This window comes from Gorilla gorilla, chromosome 15, assembly GCF_029281585.2.
Source record: "Gorilla gorilla gorilla isolate KB3781 chromosome 15, NHGRI_mGorGor1-v2.1_pri, whole genome shotgun sequence".
In the NCBI taxonomy this organism is placed as follows: Eukaryota; Metazoa; Chordata; class Mammalia; order Primates; family Hominidae; genus Gorilla; species Gorilla gorilla.
Genome location: NC_073239.2, coordinates 118,411,364 through 118,433,782, shown reverse-complemented (window position 1 = coordinate 118,433,782; position 22,419 = coordinate 118,411,364). Strand labels below are relative to the sequence as shown.

The following is a 22,419-nucleotide window of genomic DNA, read 5'->3' as shown; positions in this document are numbered from 1 at the left end:
TCCATTGTGGGGGTCTGAAAGCCCAAGTCTGTGGCTCCCACACACAGAGGTAGACAGTTCCTAGAGAACACCAGAGTCTAGGCCCCAGGGGCTGGGCGTGCCTCAGAGGGCGCCCCACGCCAGCTTAAAGGCAGCTTGGAATGCGGCAATTGATCAGTGGGTGCCGGGCAGCTCACACCCCCGTGCGGACAGTCTTCTCCATGGGCCAACAAGTGTGTCACATGCACGCAGGTGCATATGCTTGGGGACATGGGGGCCCAGGAGCCTTCCTACTGCAGAGTTCAAAGATGCGGGCTGAAGGAAGTTTGGAGAGCGTCCCCTGCCTGTGCTTCTGTTTTAACTCCAGGCTCTGAGCCTCTGCTGGGTGGCGGGTGGACGCTGCTCCCAGTCTCCCATGCAAGGGGCCCCAGAGGGAGGAAAATGGCAGGATGGGACAGAGAGACCAGGTGAGAGCAGCTTTGGGATAAAGCTGCCAGATACACAAAGCAATAAACAAAAGGGGAAAAGGAAACGGGACTCAACACAATTCACAAGTCACAAGGTGGTTGGCTCCAAGGAGCAGGTCCCTGGCTCAGCGGGTCCACTGGGGCTCTCTGGGCAGAGGGGCCTGGTGTTTGAGGTCCCCTCCAGAACCTTCACGCTGAGTGGCAATGACATTCCATAGCCTTGAGGGGCAGGGGCGCAGGGCTCAGCACCCTGGGGCTCTGGGGTGGAGGAGGAGGACGATCCGGACTGGGGAGGCAGAAAGAGCCCTCCGTTCTTTTCTGTTTCTTCTCACGCCTCCAGCCCCTTGCTGCAGCCACACTGGCCTCAGTTACACTGGCTCCTTCCTGCTCCTCATCTGTACAGGGCCAAGTCCTGAACTGGGGGGTCTTTGTACATACAGGCACCAGAACATTCTTCCAGAGCTTCACCGGAGCCTTCCTCTTCAGCATGACCGTCCCTGGCCACCTGATCCAGAGCTGGCGGCTCCCAGGCATAGCCCATCCCTGCTGCGGCTCTGCACTGCCCCAGTCCGCACCTGCATGCAGGGGACTATTCACATGCTGACCGTCTGTCCTTCTCCCGTAAGAACGTCGGCTCCTTCCGTGTCTGCTGGGCATGGAGGATCCCTCACAGCCTCCCCGACCTCAGAGCCATGAGAGACTTGCAAAGCTTGAAACAAACTCTGAAAGGACCCTTCACAGATAAATTCCTCCAGGTGCATGTTTCAAAAAATTTTATTATCTAACCCAAGAGTAAGTTAGCAATCGATTTCCTAATCTTTATTGATTGGCAGTGGGCAGGCTAGTGTGATTAAAGGTGTGAGAGAGACTTGCCAAATAAAATGCATGAGCAGCCTTCATGAGCTTAGCTCCAATGTGCAGAGTGATAGGGTCAGGGAAGTGTGTGTATGTGTGCATGATTGTGTGAGATCAGGGTAGTGTGTGTGTGTCTGTGTGTGTGTGACATCAGGGCAGTGGGTGTGTGAGAGAGATCAGGGCAGTGTGTATGTGTATGTGTGAGATCAGGGCAGTGTGCGTGTCTGTGTGTGTGTGTGTGAGATCAGGGCAGTGTATGTGTGAGATCAGGGCAGTGTATGTGTGAGAAAGATCAGGGCAGTGTGTGTGTGTATGTGTGAGATCAGGGCATTGTGAGTGTGTCTGTGTGTGTGGCATCAGGGCAGTGTGTGTGTGACATCAGGGCAGTGTGTGTGTGCATGAGTGTGTGAGATCAGGGCAGTGTGTGTGCATGAGTGTGATATCAGGGCAGTATGTGTGTGTGTATGTGTGAGATCAGGGCAGTGTGTGTGTGTCTGTGTGTGTGTGACATCAGGGCAGTGTGTGTGTGTGTGTGTGTGAGACATCAGGGCAGTGTGTGTGTGTGTATGATATCAGGGCAGTGTGTGTGTGTCTGTGTGTGAGGTTAGGGCAGTGTGTGTTTGTGTGCATGAGTGTGTGAGATCAGGACAGTATGTGAGAGAGAGATCAGGGCAAAGGGCAGTGTTTGTGTGAGATTAGGGCAGTGTGTGTGTGTGTGTGTGTGTGTGTATGAGATCAGGGCAGTGTGTGTGTGTGTGCATGAGTGTGTGAGATCATGGAAGTGTGTGTGTGTCAGGTCACCACAGTGTATGTGCGGGTATGCGTGTGTGTGTGCACAGGGAACACACGGGCAGCCATTCCAAGTACACACTCTCCTTGGGTAAATCTGTGAGTTATAATCGCTCCAGCAGTGAGAGCCCGTGAGGGTGGTGCAGGAAGACTGTGGCCTGCCCCCTGAGGGAAGCATTAAAAAAACAGTCAAAGGAAAATGAACTCAGCTCTCCCAGGGTGGAGGAGGTGGAGGTGGGCAGCCAGGGAACAAATCTGGTTGCTGTGAGGCTGTCGGAAAGGGCCCTAGTGCCCTGCCAGGAGGAAGGACTCTGGGCCATGAGCATGATGGTTTTTGAAGGCCAGGAGAGCCAGCCTACCCCAGTTCTGCCACTAACTGTGCGACTCACGGTCACATGATGATACCTCCTGGGCCCCATATACTTTATCTGCAAATGGGAAGAAGCACAGCCTCTGTGTCCACAGTGCTGTTGAGGTTGGATCGGGGCTAACTGGCAATCAGGCACATGTCTATAAATGCCGGCGAGCCAGGCAGAGCCCAGGCCTGAGAGTCCACCAGGGTGGCAGGCCTTAATCCGCGCTGCACAGATCTGTGAGTCCCAAAATCTGCAGTGGGGCTTGAGGAGGAGCTGGCCCAAGGAGAAGACTGGAGTGGAATTGGAAGGGGGAGGAGGATTTTACTGGAGGGCTACTGGGGGGTAGGGGAGAAGACATCTTGGGCCCCAGGGAGGCACAGGATCAAAAGTGACAGATGATTGTCAGGTGCTAGCCTGGGCAGACACATTGAGTCAGGACCTCATCTGGTACATGATCTCACTGAATCCTCTCTAAGACCCTAGCAGGGAGTTGTCCTCCTCATTCTAAGAGGAAGAAGCAGAGGCTCCAGCTCAGGAGGGGAGGTGGCCTCTCAATGTCATAGTAGGAAGTGGTGGCTAGAATTCCAGCAGGAGGTTCTGACTCCAGGGCTGGAAGTGGGGGCAGGAGATGCAGCAGGAAGGAACTGCGGGTCTCCCTCCACTCAGGCTTAACCCACACAACCTCAGCTCTAAAGGGTGGTCTGCAAACTCCACACTGCAGCCCATTAGGATCATGGGATTGTTTCAGGGGTGGCAGCCATTATTTGGAAAAAAGAAATAGGATGAACAGATATCAGCATTCATGACATCTAGTAAGATAACCATTCTTTTGCAAAAATTGTGTTTTGGTTATCTAGGTATAGTTAATTAATTATTTTATACATAGTTGTCTGGCTTGCTGTGGGCTGAGATGCACAATGTATTTCTTACCCCAGCCACGGTCAGCAAGCTTTGAAAGCCACGGCTTTCAGCCTTTCTTGGTTCTGCAGGGGCCTCCGGGCCTTTGTTCTGTGAACAAGAACGCCAGTGCTGGGCACAGGACAGGAGCCAGGACCTGCTGGAGGATTTCCGCAACATGCCCCTTCCCACACATCAACGCAGCTGGCTAGGCAAGGCACCATCTCATGGGGTCCTAGAACTTGGGGTGTCAATGTTTGGCTGCAGCATGGGGGGTGCTAAACACGGAGTTCCAAGGCCCTAATGCTGTGCTCACATGGGCCATGCTTTCCTTTCCTTATACATTGCATAGGGTTCCTCATCTGCAGGCTGGGGTACTCCTGAGACCCCCAGAGCTAGGCCCCAAAGCAGCTCCACCAGGCTGGCCTGCTCCGAGAAGCCCTGAACGCAGTGTGTTCATGGGCAATGGGCAGAGAGAGAGAGCCTCTCTTACCGCTGGGCCAGTGTCGGTGACAAGGGCGAGTGTCTTAGGGAGTAAAGGATATCAGGGTGGCAGGAGGGCAGGGGCCAGGAAATTCTAGAGGTAGGGCTGGCAGGCCACTGGGGAAGGAGGCCGAGCTGCCTCCTGCGTGCAGCAGACGGATGCAGGAAGGCTTTCGGTGATCAGATTTGTGTTTCAATCAGGTAACTCTGGTGGGGGTGTGGCCAGGTTTCTGTTTGTCTGGCATTCTTCAAAGAGAGCTGCTCTGACCAGAGATTCTGGTGTGGGTGAGAACCCCAGCAGATGCATTTCCAGGTGTAGCCTTCTTACCTGCCCCAGGCAATCTGCTTCTCCTCCTCCTCTGGGCATTTGTTTCTTGTGTTTATCTCTTACCACAAATTCATCCGTCCTAGGAATGGGCTTTTACTTTGGGCAACGCTAGATGACACAAAACGTTCAGTTGTAATAAACAATCACAAAGCAAACTGGCATTCCAACGTGAAGCCACGTCTCCTCCTGACCTGGCTGGCTTTCCTGTTTGCCGTACTGGCCAGCCCAGGTACCCCCAAAGGGACCTTTGTTTTCCCAGAAAAACAGAACAAAACAAAAACAGCAACAAAAAACCCAAACACACACACATAAACCCAACTGCCCACCCGTAATCAGGACTGAGGCTGAACGTCCTATTGCCTGGCTCTGTAGGAGGTCAGCAAATCTTTCTTCTCCAGGTGGTGACTCGATGTGACAGGTGAGCTCAAGGACATCTCAGATCCCAAGTTTTGGTCCACACTGTGGTCTTATTTTTATGAAAAATGACCAGTGGGTCCCCAGCAATGCTGCCGAGTAGGCCACTGGGGAGTTTTTAAAGGAGAGAAACATAAAATGGACCTTTCATGTCCTCAATATGGGACTAAAACATGGACACGGAAGGTATCAGGACAGAAACTGCCCAGGCTCCGGCATGCCCCAGCATCTCCTGTGCTCCCACTGCACAATTGACCCACCTGCCTTCCTCTTACGGCATGATTATACACATCAAAATCCTCAGGGGTCAGCACTAACTGTCTGCATAGACACACCCAAACACCTGGGGCCTGGCATTCCAATAAACCCTCTGGACAGAGCGGCATCTCCCCCTCACACAGTGAAACTAACTGCACCTCAGTTCTCCTGGGCGTGCAAGCGTCAACAAACAGGTATTTTCCCCATTTCCTATTCGGTTCAAAGGTTATTCCTAATAACCAGCCATTGACCTGTTTTTGATTTTTTGACTGAGAAATGTATTGACCACGAATGCACAAATTATTTGCTGCACTGTATATTCCTCTCTTACTGACACAAGATCACTGGAAAAGCCATCTCAGAAAAAAATGGAAGATTTCAGGAGGAGCTAGAGTGAAACAAACCCAAGGTCGTTCAGCTCATTACATGTTAGTTAAATGTTACAGTTTCATACAAAAAAACCCGCAGATATTCCCTTGGTTAAAAAAAAATTAGTCTTTTCCTGTGTGTCTTTTATCTCAAATAAAAAAGGATTCTAATTTTATCTGTGTTCAATAAGCCGATAAAAAAATGGTTAGGCTGGGGTTGTTTACTTTTTCGTAAGATTCTCTGAGCAGCAGAAGGAAAGAAAACCAACTCGAGTCTAGCATTTTCTGAGCACACTAAAACAGCCAGGTCCCTTCAACCCATCTGGAAAGAAATTAATTAGTTCTCTGTGTTAGTTTAATATGAAATTATTTTATTTTCACTTTTCTTTTTCTTTTTCTTTTTCTTTCTGGCTATTAGGAAGGATAAAAAAATGGTGTGGAGAAAGACCGGCTCTGGTTCCTTACCGCCCATTTTCTCTCCAGGCTTTTCTTGGTTTCCAGCTTTTGCTTTTTAAATTTTTCCCTGTCTTTTTGGTTGAAAATGTACAAAATGTGTATTTTAAATATCAAAAAATTATACATTTTGAACATGACAAAATCTTAGATCCACAATACGTTTTTACAAAAATATTATTTTAAAAATACCGTCTGCTTTCTCTCTACTTGAATTAAAATGTCATGTTCATTTCTTATCTTCTGATCTGTTCAATCTGACATTTGTTAGATGTGAAAAAGTTCTGCAGACTATTTCAGAGAATATTTGAAAAATGTGAACAACCGACATGTAAAATGTCCGCGGGAGCACGCTTGCGGAGTTCACATTCATTTTTCAGACGCTGGGGTGCTGGGAACGGCGGGCGTCCTTCCTGGGTACCGCGGGGCGGCCGTCCCGGGCCGGGTCCCCTTCCTCCTCGGGGCACCGACGGCCTCTCCTGGCCAGGCTGAGGCCGGCTCGGCCCCGTGCGGCCTTCCGGTTTGCTAGCATTTTCCTTCTGGGACGCGCACGGAGGCTGTGGAGAGACCCGGCCGGGATCCGAGGGGGTGGGCGGCCCTAGCGCGGGTCCGGCCGCGGGTCCCACCTGCTGCCGCCCGCCCCGCGTGCCCCAGAGACTCTGCCGCCGCCCGAGCGCGCGGCCCGGGCCACCTGATGGAACGTGCAGAGCTCACTCCTCCACCTGGCGCCCGTTTGGCTTTTTATTATCTGCCTCCCGCATCCTAACTGGTTCCAGATTTGCAACCTCAGAGGCGCAGACACCCGGCTGGGCCACGCCATCGATCCCCAGGTACCCCGAAGCAATTACAGCCACTGCGTCGCGGCAGCCCAGCGCCCCTGAGGGCGGCTCCAGACGGCGGCCCCCCGCGGGGCTCCTTCCAGGGCCTCGGGCCTTTCCGGGCGAGAGCACCGTAGCAGGCGGGGAGTGGGGCGCCGGCGCTGGCCCTTCAGAGCTGGGACCCGCTGTCCCCCGGCACCAGCCCGGCCTTCCCCGAGCGCAGCGCACAGCCTCCACCAGGTCAGGCCGGCTTGGAGAAGGTCCCCGGGGCCCCAGGGCGCAGGGCATGAGCCCGCGGGCGACCTCGGAAGCTGGCGCGGCGGGCAGCGCGGCGCAGACACTCGCTCTCAGGCCCCACGCCCCGGGCGGCCAAGACTCGGAGCCCTCCCGGGCGGGCGGGACCACCCACGCCGTCGCCGACGTGGGAACCGGGCGGTCGCCGAGGCCGCGGGGGGCGCCGCGGGTCGCAGGCTCTGCTTGGCCGCAGCACAGCACCCAGGTCCCACTGTCCTGAGTCACTGTCTTAGGTAGTGAGACCCCCAGCGCGACCTGCTTCAGGCCCTCCAGACCCCCAAAGCCTGGCACCCCCAGCCGGCCCCCGTGGCTGGGCCCCGCCAGCGCCGGGCACCGGAGGGGGAGGGCCCCGAGGGCTTAGGGCGCAGTTCCAAAGGCCAGAAAATGGAAACTGTGCGAAAAGAATCCCTAAATCCGGTCGGGCCCAAAGCCCACCGGCTTACATAAAGCCCCGGGAGCCCGCCGGCCCGCCCGCCTGGGGGTGAACAATCGGCAGGCACCTGGCCAGGCCGTCCCAGGCTGGCACCGTCGCCGACCCCCGACCATGGGCCTGGCGTGACCCCGGGGAGGGGGCAGGGGTCTCGGCCTCTTCCCACCCCCTGCTCGGAGAAACGTTTAACTGGCCTTTAATCACATTAGCAGCCGGCCCCAATTAGGGCCGCGGGAGGGGGAGGCCGGAGAAAAGCGCCGGCCTGGCAATGTCACTGGAGGATAAAGATCCTTTCATGCCCTCGGCCTGGTCATGGGCAACGCGGCGGGCCGCCACCCCCGGCCTTTGATGGCCTCGCCGACGCCGCCCTGGTTTCGCCCTCTCCACCCCTCGGCGGGCATCGCCGGGCCACCTCCTAGCCCGCCCGAAGGACAGAGGCCTGGAGGCCCGGCCCAGGCCTGCGTGTGTGCACCTGGGGCTCCCGCGGCGCTCGAGGGGAGGCTGGGGGCTCGCGGAGGGCAACGCTGAGCGTCCGGCTCGGACCTGGTAAGGCCGCTGCCCACGGACGGAGTGGCTCGGAGGGAGGGTGACCCGCCGCCAAGGTGCCCGCGCAGGTACCCTGGGCCCTCCTGAGCACCCCCAAGAGGGGAGAGACGGCCCTGAGTCGGGCTCCATCCTCCTGGGCCCAGAGTGAGGCCCAACCTGCGCCCAGGCCAGGCCCGCGCCTCCCTTCCGGGCTCCAGGCGCGTCGGGGACACCGGGCCAGGGCGTCGGGGCCAGACTCGGGCCTCCCCGTCGGTCATCGACCCGCGCGGCGGAGAACCGGTCCGTGCGCCCTGTCGAGGGGTCGCCTGGCGCCCAGGCTCCCGGCCACCGCTCCCCGCGCCGCGCTTACCTTGCTGGCCCGCGGGGGCTGCGCTCGCCTCGCCCCGAGGGTCGGTGCCGGGGCGCGCTCTGGACGGGCTGGGGTCGCGCGAGGACAGCGGCCGCCCGCGCCGCCGGAATGCTGATGCCGCAGGCGGCCGCGACGCCCGGTGGCCGCCTGGGACCCCCCGCCCCACGGCGGCAGCTGCAGCCCGGAGCCGCGTGACCCCGGGCCCGACCTCCCCGCGCTCGGCTGTTTGTGCGCACACAAAAGAGAACACTCATATTTTTCTTTTCCCGGCACAGACTTCACACCCGCCCCGTCTCCCCTCCCCCGTAGCCCCCGCCTCACACACGCTCCGCTGAGAACCTCTTTTTCTTTGCGCGCCCACTGTGCCTCGCCTTTCTCTCCTCTTTAATTCCATAGTTGTATTCGAGGATGTCAGCATAGCTTAGAAAGTTTCATAGAAAGTCAGAAAGCAATTAGAGAGGCCCTTTTATTGGAGTCTCGTTGGTGCCATGGAATCTTTTAAAGGAGAGCCTGAAGGACCGAACACAATCCCATTAAGCCGCCAAAACTCCCACAGTCTTCAATAGGGGTGCTCAATACTTCGACAGACTTTCGCTGGCTCATTGGGAACCACGGGGTTTCAGTTCCTAGTTCCGCAGCGGACTCACAACGGCGCGGCCTTGAACCCCTCGTTTCTTCCTTTCTCATCGGAATTTCCATTGGTGAAATGGCTTCCAGGGCCGGAGCGAACATTAATTAATGTCTGCAGAGCGTTCCGAGGTCTCTGTTTGACGAGCGCTATGAAAACTTGAAGCGCTTTAATATAGTAACACCACATCCTGACTGTTTATTTGAAATTAAAAAAAAAATTTCCAGCCAGTTTCTAGAAATGCGAGCTGGATTTTTAAACAAACTTTTACCTCTCTGTGCTTTAAAATCGATCAACTGACATTTGGAAAATGGGTCAAAGAAATTATGCTTTGCTGGGAAAAACACCACGTATGACCAACGTTTCAGCTTAATTGAGTTTTAGTGCCAAATTATAACTCACTGAATAACCGGACTTGGGCGAAGGGGGTGGCGAAGGCAGAGAGGGCAGGACAGCCAATTCTAATGGAAATACAGCCATCCTGGGCTGGAGTGGTGTGGCTACCATCAGAACAAGGACTGCAGCCGCCACCAACAGCCTAATTCCAAAGAGCTGAGGTTATCAGACTGTCGGCTCTCTTTGTGGGAAAATTGGGGATTGGCCCCTGTTGGATTTGTGGATTTTGATTCATATTCTGGTTTATTATTTAATGTAGCAGGCAACTTTTCTATAAAGCATAGTTCTTCCTTTGCTATTTTAGAGACTAACTTCTGTTCCTGCCAATAAAATTTAATCTCTTCCTTTAAAAGTCAGTATGTAAAGAAAGCAGGTGTTTTAAAGAAATAAAGTATTTAAAAAAAAGGTACTTGGTTGTCAAAGCAAAGTGCCGGGTTTAGAACAGTTAGGATTTTGCTCCTGGTGTGTGATCACAGATGTTCATTTCATTAAACATAAGTTTGTATTTGACAGTTTCTGGATTAATTTTTGGAAAGCAGAATAGGTGATAGGCTTATAATTAAGGAATTATAATTTAGATGCTAATGAAACGACTACCGGTTATGGGGAAAATGGATTGTTTTCTAACTGTAAGGAGATCATTAAAGATGGGTGTGCAAAAACTGAATATTGGAGTTTAGACTGCTTTCTCTTAGTCATCAATTATTTTGAAATTTTTCTCAAATTTCGTTGCCTGTCCTGGTCCTGCTGTCGCAGGGATCCACTCCTTGGTCCCTGGTCTCTGGTTTTGTGTCCATCTGCCGCCCTAGCCTGCCTGCTGACCCTGCATCTTCTCAGCTGGGATACATCAAGGCCTGGGTGGGAAAGGTCAAGACTCCCAACTCCACATCCAACCTCAGGCACTTCTCAGCTCTTCCTTCAAAATCCTCCTCCTTGACTGCACTGAGTTCTTCCCCGACTCCCTAACCAGCCTTTCCCCCACTGTCTCTGGACTTCCCTTACCTCCTTTTCCCTACTTGAAATGCCTTCCACCCTTCTTTCACCCTGTCCAGATGGCACCTCTCAGACCCAGCTCTCCCATCACCACTCAGACCCACTTTGACCCCACCCACTGTGGACTCCCCTGGGACTGTCTCCACCTCTTGCTTCTCACAGAGGACCTCGCGGTACCGTCTGTGTTTTATTGCACCATGTTTATTTCTCACTGTGTGGCATGTCTCTGGGAATGTTTCTGGTTGAGGAGAAAATAATGGGAACCCCTGGTGAGCAAGTATCATTTTACGCACTTCTGGGGGCTCTGTCAGCACCCAGCACACAGAAACCAGGCCATCCGTCAGTCAATGGGATGCTGAGTTATAAATCAGACTCATATTTCAGCAAGTCGGAAGGAGAAACACAGTTAAGAATGCGCCCGTTCAGCACTTTGGGAGGTGGAGGCGGGCGGATCACCTGAGGTCAAGAGTTCGAGACCAGCCTGGCCAAGATGGTGAAACCCTCTCTCTACTAAAAATAAAAAAATTAGCTGGGTGTGGTGATGCATGCCTGTGATCCCAGCTACTCAGGAGGCTGAGGCTGGAGAATCACTTGAACCCGGGAGGCAGAGGTTGCAGTGAGCCAAGATAGTGCCACTGCACTCCAGCCAGGGTGCCAGAGCAAGACTTTGTCTTAAAAAAAAAAAAAGAATGCACCCGTTCACCGAAGCCACAGGCCAGCAGTGGGCATGCTTCTTCACTGAACTCACCGGACCTGCCACTGGACTTTCTCAAACAACATACCACTATTTAAATGACATGGAATCTTAAGTTGTTTAAGAAATGAATGTGACTCAGTTGGACTGCAATAGAAAGTAGAGAAAACACAAACAAAAGCAAATCCAGAAATCCAAACAGTTCTGTCTGCTTTGGATATTCTGGACTTGCCTAAGAAAAGGACCAGACTCTGGAGAAACAAACAAGACATTCTAACAGTGCTGCCATGTCATGGCGAAGGCTCCTGGAAAGGATGATGCCTCCTCAGGTTATCTGTTCCTGGTCACACAAGACCCTCTCCTTTGAAGTTGCCCTGCACCAAGGCAGGTCCTGGGGATTTTGGGAAAAGTTCCTCTCCAGTGACGTCCTTGTGTTCCTGGGTGGGTTGGGTTAGTGTCCCTTCCTCAGGGGAGCATGACTTATGCTGAATCACGCTGAAAAACTGGCGACAGGGCTTGCTTGGAAGAGGATGACAAATTCCGCTCTTGTCAATAAGCACATGATTAAAGTAACAAGATAAAAATGACATGAACACAGCTACTTTTAAAGCTCTTCAGGGAACAAAGAGATGAGCAATGGCTGTGGTACAGGAAGAAATGAAAGTGATGAAAATAACTCTCTCAAGAACTTGAAGGAGGAAAATTTGGCATTTAGATTTTACTGCAAATGTGCGAACCATCCATCTACGAGCAAGGTATCATTTCATACCACTTAATCAAATTAACTGAATACGAAGTATTAGCATATAAAAATGGATTGCCGTTCTCCCCTGAACTTTACAATTCCTGAAGGAGACCACCCCTGAGTCTTCATCTTCAGCTGAGAAGTTGAACTTCCCTCTGGAGTATCAAATTATCGGCTCATTCTTGCAAGGAACAGTGAGATAATCACAAGAAAAAAACAGGTATATAAAATAGAGAGCTGGGTTTGGAGTATGGCTGGGTAAAAATGCACAGGTGGTATGATTTTCCAGCTATTTTAAAAACTTAAAAGCTTTCTCTCTTTCTTCTCGAGGTCAAGGTTTCAAAAATGGATGGGTGGTTTAAGCCCTTTCCATCCATGCGATGACCTGACCATCTTGTGTCTTTTCAACCTGGGACTTAAACCGAATGAAATCCCGATTCCATTCCCGCCACTTTTGGAGAATATTTTGATGTTTTGATTTTGTTCCAATTCAGTAGTTTAAGAAAAATATGTAGGTTCAGGTGTCATTTGAAATTGGTTCACTAGGTGTCTTGATGGGGGAAAAAAGATAAACAAAATAACAAAAATATCCACTTTAGATTGATGGTTTAACACAGAATTGATATTGGAGCTTGGGCTGATGATTGGTGAACCGGTGTCGTATGTTTGCACGTCTGTTAAACACAGCTTTGGGTCAGAGCCAGGCTCTCAGTTTTAACCCTACGAGTCACCGTCCTTCTTCAATGTAGCTTGGGTACCTTCTCACTTAATTACATGCCAGGCCCCTGTTTATGTCAGACTCTAATAGTACCAGTCTGCAAAACCTGTGTGGTTGGATGTTTTTCAGAATTGAGATTTTTTTTTCTTTCAATAGAAAATGAATACAGTATCAAGACTGTAATGGGATATTCTAGACTTCTCCAGCCTGGGATTCCTTTCTTCCCAATTGCGTGGGCATTTGGATAGTGAACATAGGAATGGTCACTCTAAGTGGAGTGACAGGAAGACCCTAGATATCTGCATGTCAGGGTGGGCTGCAAAATTTAAGTAACAACTTTTGGTTTTTAGAGCTTTTTGGAGTTTTGTACTTTCATGTAAGAGACTGTAGACTTGGATTTCAGAGCCTCTCCTCTTTCCCTCAAAAACAAACAAATCCAAAAACAACAAAAAAGAAAAGGCACTTGTTCCAGGGCCTTCCAGATCCTTTCCATTGGTCAGTTTTAATTGTCGCTGTGGTATTTCAGTGTTATTTGTTTAAAGAATGCTTGTATATGTTCAGGTAATTCATAAAACCTTATGGACTAAAGGCCATGCTTTAGTATATTAAACATGAACTATGCTAACATACAATATTTCCCAGGCTAATTTCCATATATCCTACTACTAGGTAAGGGAGTGAATGCAGGGGGCCTGTGGCCGGCGGGACACAGCGCCGGGGATGGTGAATGACCTCTGATGCCATGTCTTGCCCCTCGCCCTGCCAGGAATATCTTCCAAGCTTAAAAGGCTGCAAATGCCTTTATTCATATTTGCCTCTGACCTTTAGAACCAAAATAAACTGCACATAACAAGTAGAATCTAGGTACGAAGGGGTCCTTCAGATGATGAAAGTGAACCAGCAGCGTGTGGATGGGATTCCTGCAGGAGAGAGAGGATTCCGCAGTCCCAGCCAATCTTGACTCAGTGCATCTTGCATGACCCATGTTCAGTTCTAGTAAACATCAGCTCTTTCAAGAAGTAGAAGCACTTTGGGTAAAAATAGTAAGCATTGTGATTTAAATGGGAGTATGATGTATATTTTAAATATTAGAGAGATTTTTAGTATAAAAGATGGTGCGTTTGAATTTGGTTGATTTTTTTTTTTTCTTTGAGACAGAGTCTCCCTCAGTCGCCCAGGCTGGAGTGCAGTGGCACGATCTCGGCTCACTGCAGGCTCCACCTCCCAGGTTCATGCCATTCTCCTGCCTCAGCCTCCTGAGTAGCTGGGACTACAGGCACCCGCCACCACGACCAGCTAATTTTTTGTATTTTTAGTAGAGACGGGATTTCACCCTGTTAGCCAGGATGGTCTCAATCTCTTGACCTCGTGATCCGCCCATCTCGGCCTCCCAAAGTGGTTGAATTTTTTACAGGGCACATACAGGCAAATGAAATGCACATGGGCTGTGTGCACTCTCAGGCAATGTCGGAATTCCTCATTCGATTTTGTGTTGTGTTGGATGCAAGTTCTCAGCCTCCACTAATGCACTTCTGAAATTAAAATGGAAGCCATGGGGAAGATGATTCGCCATGCCAGGATTCAGTTTTGCACCTGACCATTCCAGAATTCATCTGGTGCTCAAAGGAAAACAGTCCTGTTTCAGCATTGCACATTTTTAGGGGGTCCTGCAAATAACTTGGGGTTCTATAAGTGTGCAGCCAACAGCATTGGCCTCCCAGGGATAGCACCTTACACTTATAAAAGGGGAGAGGGTCCGAAGCCCAGCACCCCCTGGGTTTGAAGGGTTGGAATGGGTAGGAGGAAAGGCAGCAGGCGATTCTTAGGAGGGCTGCGAGGGAGAAAACCCTCCAATAAGTGCCATTCTGGTGCCAATCGTGGAGCTGCCAAAAGTAGTAGGAAAGGTGGCTGAGGATGTGGCCATCTCACCTCCTCTGTCTCCCCCAGGCCTGGCATGGGGGGCTTGATGCCTGACCATGGGCAGGTTTAAATCCAGCAGGCAAGTGTCAGCCTCTGTTGGAGACAGCGCCCACGCCAGCCTCGAAGCAGTATTTTAATCTTAAGTTGCTCTTCCTGTTTTTTATGCTTGCACCATTTCCCCTGAAGACTGCAAGGTGTTGTATCCAGCTGTTCGCCTATGAAGCAGCTATTTAATTTTGCATAATTAAAATCTGGGGAAGTGGCAAAGGCCCAGGCAGGGGGAAAGGGAGCAGGATTCAAGAGAGGGTGGGAGGCAGGAGCAACAGCAAATCCTGGCACTGCTCGAGGTCCTCACTCAGTAGCGGTGGAGATACTCAGAAAGGAAGTGACCAGGCCTGGCGTGGCTGCTCACACCTGTAATCTCAGCACTTTGGGAGGCTGAGGTGGGAGGATCACCTGAGGTCAGGAGTTCAAGACCAGCCTGGCCAACATAGAGGAACCCTGTCTCTACTAAAAATACAAAAATTAGCTGGATGTGGTGGCAGCACACCTATAGTCCCAGCTACTTGGGAGGCTGAGGCAGGAGAATCACTTGAACCTGGGAGGTGGAGGTTCGCACCACTGCATGCCAGCCTGGGCGACAGAGTGAGACTGTCTGAAAAAAAAAAAAAAGGAAGAGAGTGTCTCTGTCCAGTGAGGGTAACAGCATAGTATGCATTCACACCAGGCCAGGCCCAGAGGGGTCAGGGAATGCGTCCTTGGAGAGGTGGTACCTGAGATGAGTCTGAGAGGGTGATTTAGCATTGACCAAGTGGAAGGCAAAGGCAGGGGGTGACAGGTGGGAGGTAGTCATCCAGGAAAACAGAACAAATGGCCTGAGAAGGGAGGGGTGAGGGCCCTGGGGTCCCACTCTCCATGTCGAGGCCTCGGATCCTCAGCCCTGCTTTGCATGGCAAGCAGATGAAGTAATCTCTTTCCACATGGCCTATGTCCCTAGTACTGTGCTGTACTGCAATAGGTCAGTTCAAGTTCTGTGGAGCACCTTTAATAGGAAATCACAAAAGAGAGACGCTGATAGACAGCTTTCCCAATGTTCTGTGCACATGGATGTTGGAATGCCTTCATTTTTAGACCTTATTGGCTTTCTCTCAGGATGTCTGTATCAGTATTGTCTTTAATTCATTTATTTAAGAAACGTTTATTGGCATCTAATAGGCCCAGAGCACTGGCCCAGGTATTAGGGCACAAAAGGAGGGCGCGGTTTCTGCCATCACGTCAAGGGGCTTACGATCTGCAGAGAAGGACATTTCACAGCAACAACATGGCCCAGGTGACTGTTTAATGCCTGTTGTTTTAGCAGCTCAGAAGGGAAAAAAAGACCTTCAGCAAACATCCCCGGGAGCCTGCTCTGTACCAGGAACTGTGTGAGGTGCTGGGAAGTGTGTAAAGTGGTCCTCAATGAGTTCGGAGCCAAATTGGGTGAGACAGGCAAGGCCACTTTAGTGTTACCAGTGGTAGATGTCTTGGGGGCACACAAGATGGGAGGACCAATGCTTAATGCATGGGGTATACCAGGAGGAGAGAGGAGCACCAAAAGGCTGAGTATCTCTGGGAAACCGTCGACCCCAATGGGAGCTGGGGTATGGGGCAGGTCGGGGCAGCAGCAAGGGTAGAGGGAGCAGCAGGCACCAGATAGCCAGATTATGCCGGCTGCAGGTGTCTGGCCGAAGATGTTTTCTACTGAATTAAGTTCACATGAACAGAATATTCTATGATGTTAGGTGTAACTTGGCATCACTTTAAAAATATCTGATTTCTGAAGAATAACCTGGATAGCTGCTTCAGTGTCAGCCTAGCCTTTTGTTGAATAGAGACTGGGAATGTGGAATACCTAGAAGTGGTAGGGACTCTATGCCCCAGACAATCGCGACCCTAGCTTCGGGTTAGAAATGCAACGTGAAATTCACCAAGGGCAAGCAAATGACACGAGTCATGTTGATGCATGTATTTTCCCAGCCATGGCAGTGGGGGCCCTCACGCCCTGAATGCTTGATCACATGGGTGGCTCTATCTGGCTTGCCTGAGCGGCCTCTTGGGATTCCATTTCTGGGACTATGAGGGAGGAGTGAGCGTGCGGACGGCAGGAAGCGTGCAAGCTGCTTCCACCTGTACAGGAGACAGCTGGTCTGCTCTGCTGCGGGGAATCAGGTGACGGCAATTTCTGAGCGTCGTTTTCTGCAAGTGTTATTCCCCTGTCTGGGTGTGGCTAAACCTCCGCTTTGAAGATGTGGATACCAGCAGTGGCTGAAGCAGGTGGCTGCAGACCTCCTGGAAGCCTTCTCTTTCTCAGACCCAGAAAGTTGCCTGTCTAGATAATGAAATCGATTTTGAGGCTCTGTCAAATATCTTTTTTTTTTTTCAAGAGAGCAACCAGTTAGTAATTAGTTGTTCAATTCAACTGTTTTTTCTGCTTTCTTCAAAAAAAATTTTTTTTTAAACGTGGTAGACTTTTTTTTTTTTATCTGGGCAAATTCTTAGGATTTAATTGCACTTAAAAATTGTGGAGCCTGTCAGAATAAATTGCACATAGAATAGTCTTACCCAATAAAACTAGTCCTGTGATTGTCACCGTTGTCAGGCTTCTCAGATAAAGTTGTGGGAAGGACAATTTAAGTCTGTGTGGTGAACCACACTTCAAATCAGTATTCAGCATGAAGCTCATTGCACTGAAAAACAAATACCCAAGTTTAGCAGCTGTGATGTGTGAGGCATCAGACTGATTTTAAAATAATTCCAAAATTTGCCCCTGAAAAGAGAAAGAGAAATGTCTACCCCATTGGTTTAAAGTTAAGGCAGTGGCATTAAATCTGTAAAAAAAAAATTCTTTTTGAAAAGACAAATAGTTTTTATAGCATATTAAAAATAGTAAAGCATAAACAGTATTACTAGCTTCATGCAAAATTGCATCTGCTATTTGGCTCAGTCAAATTGTTGTTTATTCCTGGTAGCAAAGGAGGATGGCTATATGTCAGGAGTAGACATGGCCAATTCTTTGGTTGTTAGAAAAAGGACTACCTTTAGGGTATGAAAACCCCAAGCGCTCTTATTTTTTGCCCTAAGAAACACTTTCATTATTTGTTCCTCTATTTTCGATGTGATTAATCAATTTATTTTCATGGAAAGCAGGTGTTATACCACACACATCTTATCTGTATGATCAGTGTGAGTTCTTGGGGAGAAGATTGTGATTTCTTGGAGAGAAGAGGGTGCCTACTACTTTTTATTCTCCCTCCCAGAGCTCAACCCTGGTGTTGGCCAATGATAAACCTCAGCTAAATGTGTATTGAATCTATGAAGGATGGAAAGTAGTTACTCTATTGTTTGACGCCATTTTTAACTAACTGTGTTATGTCTATCAATTACCATTATACAACTTACATATATATTTCTATATGGTTCCCTAAATACCCTCATGGATAGGGAAAGCACCTCCCTTATAAGAAAGCACTGCCAGGCTTGGTGGTTCATGCCTGTAATCCCAGCACTTTCGGAGGCCAAGGCGGGTGGATCACAAGGTCAAGAGATTGAGACCATCCTGGCCAACATGGTGAAACCCCTTCTTTACTAAAAATACAAAAATTAGCTAGGTGTGGTGGTGTGTGCCTGTAGCCCCAGCTACTTGGGAGGCTGAGGTAGGAGAATCGCTTGAACCCAGGAGGCAGAGGTTGCAGTGAGCCGAGATCGCGCCACTGCATTCCAGCCTGGGTGACAGAATGAGACTCTGTCTCAAAAAAAAAAAAAAAAAGAAAAAAAAGAAAGTGTCACTTCTACCTTTTTGCATTGCGGAGAAGGCGAGTTGGATTATAGACTGCTGAGTTGTTGAAACTTGTAAGAAGTGAGATGCTCAATGAGAATTCAAGCAGAGCTTAGCAGTTGGGAGTTTGGCTTCCAGAATGGGACTTCGTCAGGTCCAGTGTTGGCTCCTCAGCTTTGTGCTGTGTTGTGCAAATTATTTATTATTACCCCTCAGTTTCCTTATCTGCAGAAGATGTGGACATCTGTGTCTTCACCGTGTAGCTATTGGAAGGATTAACCAGATAATCCAGGTAACGTACTTAGCACACTGCCTGCTGCTTAGCAATCAATAGTTAATACGAAAACAGGATTTAACAAAAACAAAATTAGAAAAATTAAGCTGGTTGAATATATTTTTTCAAAGGGCGTATTAAGAGTATTAGTATGTTTATGTATGCATAATAATTAATGTGTTGATTATATACATTCTCCTTAGCTGAATCCTAAAGAAATTTGAAAATTTATTGCCCATGGAAGTTATTAGCTTATTAGTATGATGTGTAGATACATACACACATATATTCAGATATGTGTGTGTATGCACACACATGCAAGCACACACCTGTATCTGGCCAGTTTGTACATTTTGCAAGCTGTCAAATAACAGCAGAGGGCTGGTATCAGCCCTACACCTGCTCTGGAGCTGCAAGCATCCCTCTAGCCAACTTTAGCTTGGACTCTTTCACTTAGAAAAGAGGACCACAGACACTGCTGTTGAAATGGAAAATCCTGGTGTGTTAGTCTGAGTCAGAAGCGCAGGGCGCAGTGGAGGACAGGCTCACAGGCTGTTCCCTTGTGGCACCACAGGCTCTGCTGGCCTCAGAGGCCACTGGGGTTGTGGGCCTCTTCCTCTTGGTGGGAATGGACAGCTCTAGCCCCAGGCCAGCCAAATCCTCAAGTTCCCCTGGCAGGTGCTGTTTTGGTGCCAGGCTGGTCGCTGCAGAGGGAGGCATGAGCAAGGTGGAGGGGTAGGAACGGGGATCACAGATGGCTTCCAAGCAGACCTGGCTCTGTCTTTGGCCTTGGAACCTTCCAGAGCCTCCCAATCCTGCTGTGTGAAGGTGAGCTTGTGTTGCCAGGATTAGCTGTAGGAATGGGCTATCCCCGTTTACAAGCAGGCGAGGCAATAGATGTGGTAACACCTGTCCCGGCTGACAAGGAGGCAGTTGCACTCTGCAGCAGTTTACTTTGATAAATGCTCGAGGCAGATAAAATGATAGAATGTCTGATATAAGTCAGTGGTAATGTGAATCAACATATTTTGTCCAGTTCTGCCTTGTACAGATCTGTTTTGCTAAGATGTCGTTTTCACAAAGTGATATTTTTCCACCTCGCGGTTATCTTTGTGTTAGAAAGGAGCGGAAGCCAACTTAAAACTATGAGTTGTTTGTCTGCATAAAGGTCCTCCCAAACTCTCCTAGTAAATCAGGGCCTGAGAATTGTTTTAAAAATCCAGAAGATTCTCAGTTTATTCTGGATAAATGAGCTAGATAATATTGTAAATGTTGACAGATGTTACTTATCAACACTTGAATTGGCCAAGTATTAAAATATCCTACATATTTAATATTAAAAAAAGTGAATAAAATATACTATTTTTAAGCTACAAAATTAGGTTCAGATATGTCTACTGAAAACCCATCTGATGACATATTTAAAGTTACTTGGTAAAAAAATGTTTAGGACTGGGTCCACAAACAAAACCAGTTACATGTAAAACATTGTTAATTATCGGTTGTTTGACTTAATCTGGGTGACATTTAAAACTGGCTTGTGTGTGTAGACAGAGTCTAAATGTGAATCTTGTTTATTAAAAGACAACCTTTTTGATTAAAGCTCTGAGTAAGGATTATGTAAGACATTATTATAAAATGGATTAAAACTGCTTAACTGTTTTCCTCAAAGAGAACGGCATGATAAGCTCTTCTGTAATTCTGTAAGTGTCTCTGATTACTTCTTGAAGCTAAAGGAATTTAATAAGAAGAGCTAGCATTAATTACGTGCTGACTGTGTCCAATGCTGGAGGGCTTGGCCTGTGCTTTCTCATTTATTCCAGGTGCCAATCCAGCAAGATAGGTGCTGGTGTTATACCCATTTTACAGATGAGGAAACCGCTGCTCAGTCAGACTTCCTCATCCCGGATCAAGTGGGAATTCAAAGCAGAGGTCAAACTCGAAGAGCCTGCGTGCTTCATGACATGCAATACCACTCCTCAGTATTCCAGAGGCTTGTGGGGGTGATGGCAGCATCTTATTACATCCCAAACTATACAATAATAAATACAAATGGATGTAAATTAGTACCACTGGGCAGATGTCACAGTAGCAAGTGTTTTGAATTTCCGCCTGAAGTCTCCTTCTGTAATGGGCAGGCAGCCTGTTACAGCTGTGGGATTTAGAAATGTTCCCGCAGTTTGAACAGAACCACTGCATGACAATTAGAGGACGTTTCCAAATGGAATTTGTCCTGTGGAATTTTAGGGCAGAACTAATGTTATATTATAAATACAGACTCCACATACAATGTGAACTGCTAACTAACGGCTAATAGGGGAGAGCTAAAAACAACTTCAATGTTAAAAAAAAATCATTCAGTGTCTATTGAGCTTCTTCTGTGTGCCAGGTGTCATGATACACAGGGTCCTCTTCCCGGAGTGCCAGTCTTGTCCGGCGGGAGACAGAAGCACATCCAGAGAAAACGAAAATATTTCTAGATGGAGGCGAAGAGAGTTCTAAATGTGAAAGTGATATATAATGAAGGTTTAAAAAAGGAAACATTGGCCGGGCATGGTGGTTCACGCCTGTAATGCCAGCACTTTGGGAGGCCAAGGCGGGCAGATCACCTGAGGTCAAGAGTTCGAGACCAGCCTGGCCAACATGGTGAAACCCCGTCTGTACTAAAAATACAAAAATTAGCTGGGCATGGTGGCGGGTACCTATAATCCCAGCCACTCGGGAGGCTGAGGCAGGAGAATCACTTGAACCTGGGAGATGGAGGTTGCAATGAGCCGAGATCGTGCCACTGCACTCCAGCCTGGGCAACAAGAGTGAAACTCCGTCTCAAAAAAAAAAAAAAAAAAAAAAAAAAGGAAACATTTTCAAATAACAGTCTTCTGGCTCATAAGAATACCAGTCGTTTCAAAAGGAACAAGTTAAACTTGGGGAAATACTAGGAATGGATACTAACACTTAACGAAATATTGATTGGGGGTTACAGACTATTGAAGCCGAAATAAGTCCCTAGGGCTTCATTGCCCAATCGCAACCAAGACAGACCAACAGACTTTTGAGTGAGTAACAGCATACCACATTTCTGACCTGTGTGTATTTCAACACGTTTGATTTATTGGTTAAGTGAAGTCACCGATGATCAAATATCCTTGATGGGAATCCCCAGCCCTCCCCATTGCCATCTACATTTAGAGAATCCCAGGAATCCATGTGGGTAGAGGAAGGTGGGCAAAGAATAAGAGACTTTTAGGTCTGAGTTGGTCCATTAGGGAATTAGATGTGTTTGTGCTCATTTTAAGCAGAAGAAATACACTGCTAGAGGAAGAAGAGAATCCCAGCTCGAATCCTGCCCACTGGAGTCCATGGCACAACTTCCAGATGGTGATATTCAGATTCTTTTGATATTTCTCCAGCTAGGGATATGAAATACATACAAGAAAAAAAATCTTATGCCCTGGAGGAAAAATAAGCACATCCTAACTATTGACAATCTCGTGTTTGTATTTAAGGAAATGATCGCCTCCTATTTGAATGTCATGAGATCAGCCATCGGGGCCACTAGAGTCTAAACTTGATAAGGCAACATGAGGATCTGGGCTATTCGAATGAGAAGTACCTTTTGGGCAGTAAGTTAAAACAATGGGTAGACCCTTGAGGAGTTCATGGTGTCATTTGATGATGCAGTCTTCGTGACCCTTTCCCTAGGGTTTTTTTTTTTTTTTTTTTTTTTTTTTTTTAACAGAGTCTCGCTCTTGTTGCCCAGGCTGGAATGCAATGGCGCAATCTCGGCTCACTGCAACCTCCACCTCCCAGGTTTAAGCGATTCTCCTGCCTCAGTCTCCCAAGTAGCTGGGATTACAGGCGCCCGCCACCACGCCCGGCTAATTTTGCATTTTTAGTTTCTCCATGTTGGTCAGGCTGGTCTCAAACGCCCGGCCTCAGGTGATCCGCCCGCTTCGGCCTCCCAAAGTACTGGGATTACAGGCGTGAGCCACCACGCCGGGCCTTCCCTAGGTTCTTAAATAACTGAGGAATAATAACGAAGACCCAGGAAGAGATTCCAAAGAACACATGGCTAATTCACAGATAAGGGAGAAACACAATGTTTAAGAAATTTAGTAGCACCCAACAGCAGACTGAAAACAAGTTGGGAAGT

General features: G+C 48.9%; 1 long non-coding RNA gene across 1 annotated transcript; it reads right to left on the bottom strand.

Annotated features, from left to right (window-relative positions):
* Positions 1–16,311: 16,311 nt before the first annotated feature.
* LOC129526671 (uncharacterized) lies at positions 16,312–18,110 on the bottom strand. Its single transcript, XR_008671395.2, has 3 exons — positions 18,010–18,110; positions 16,780–16,904; positions 16,312–16,546 (listed from the first exon to the last, which is right to left on the bottom strand). It is a non-coding gene; the product is annotated as an uncharacterized lncRNA (long non-coding RNA).
* Between the last annotated feature and the right edge of the window lie 4,309 nt (positions 18,111–22,419).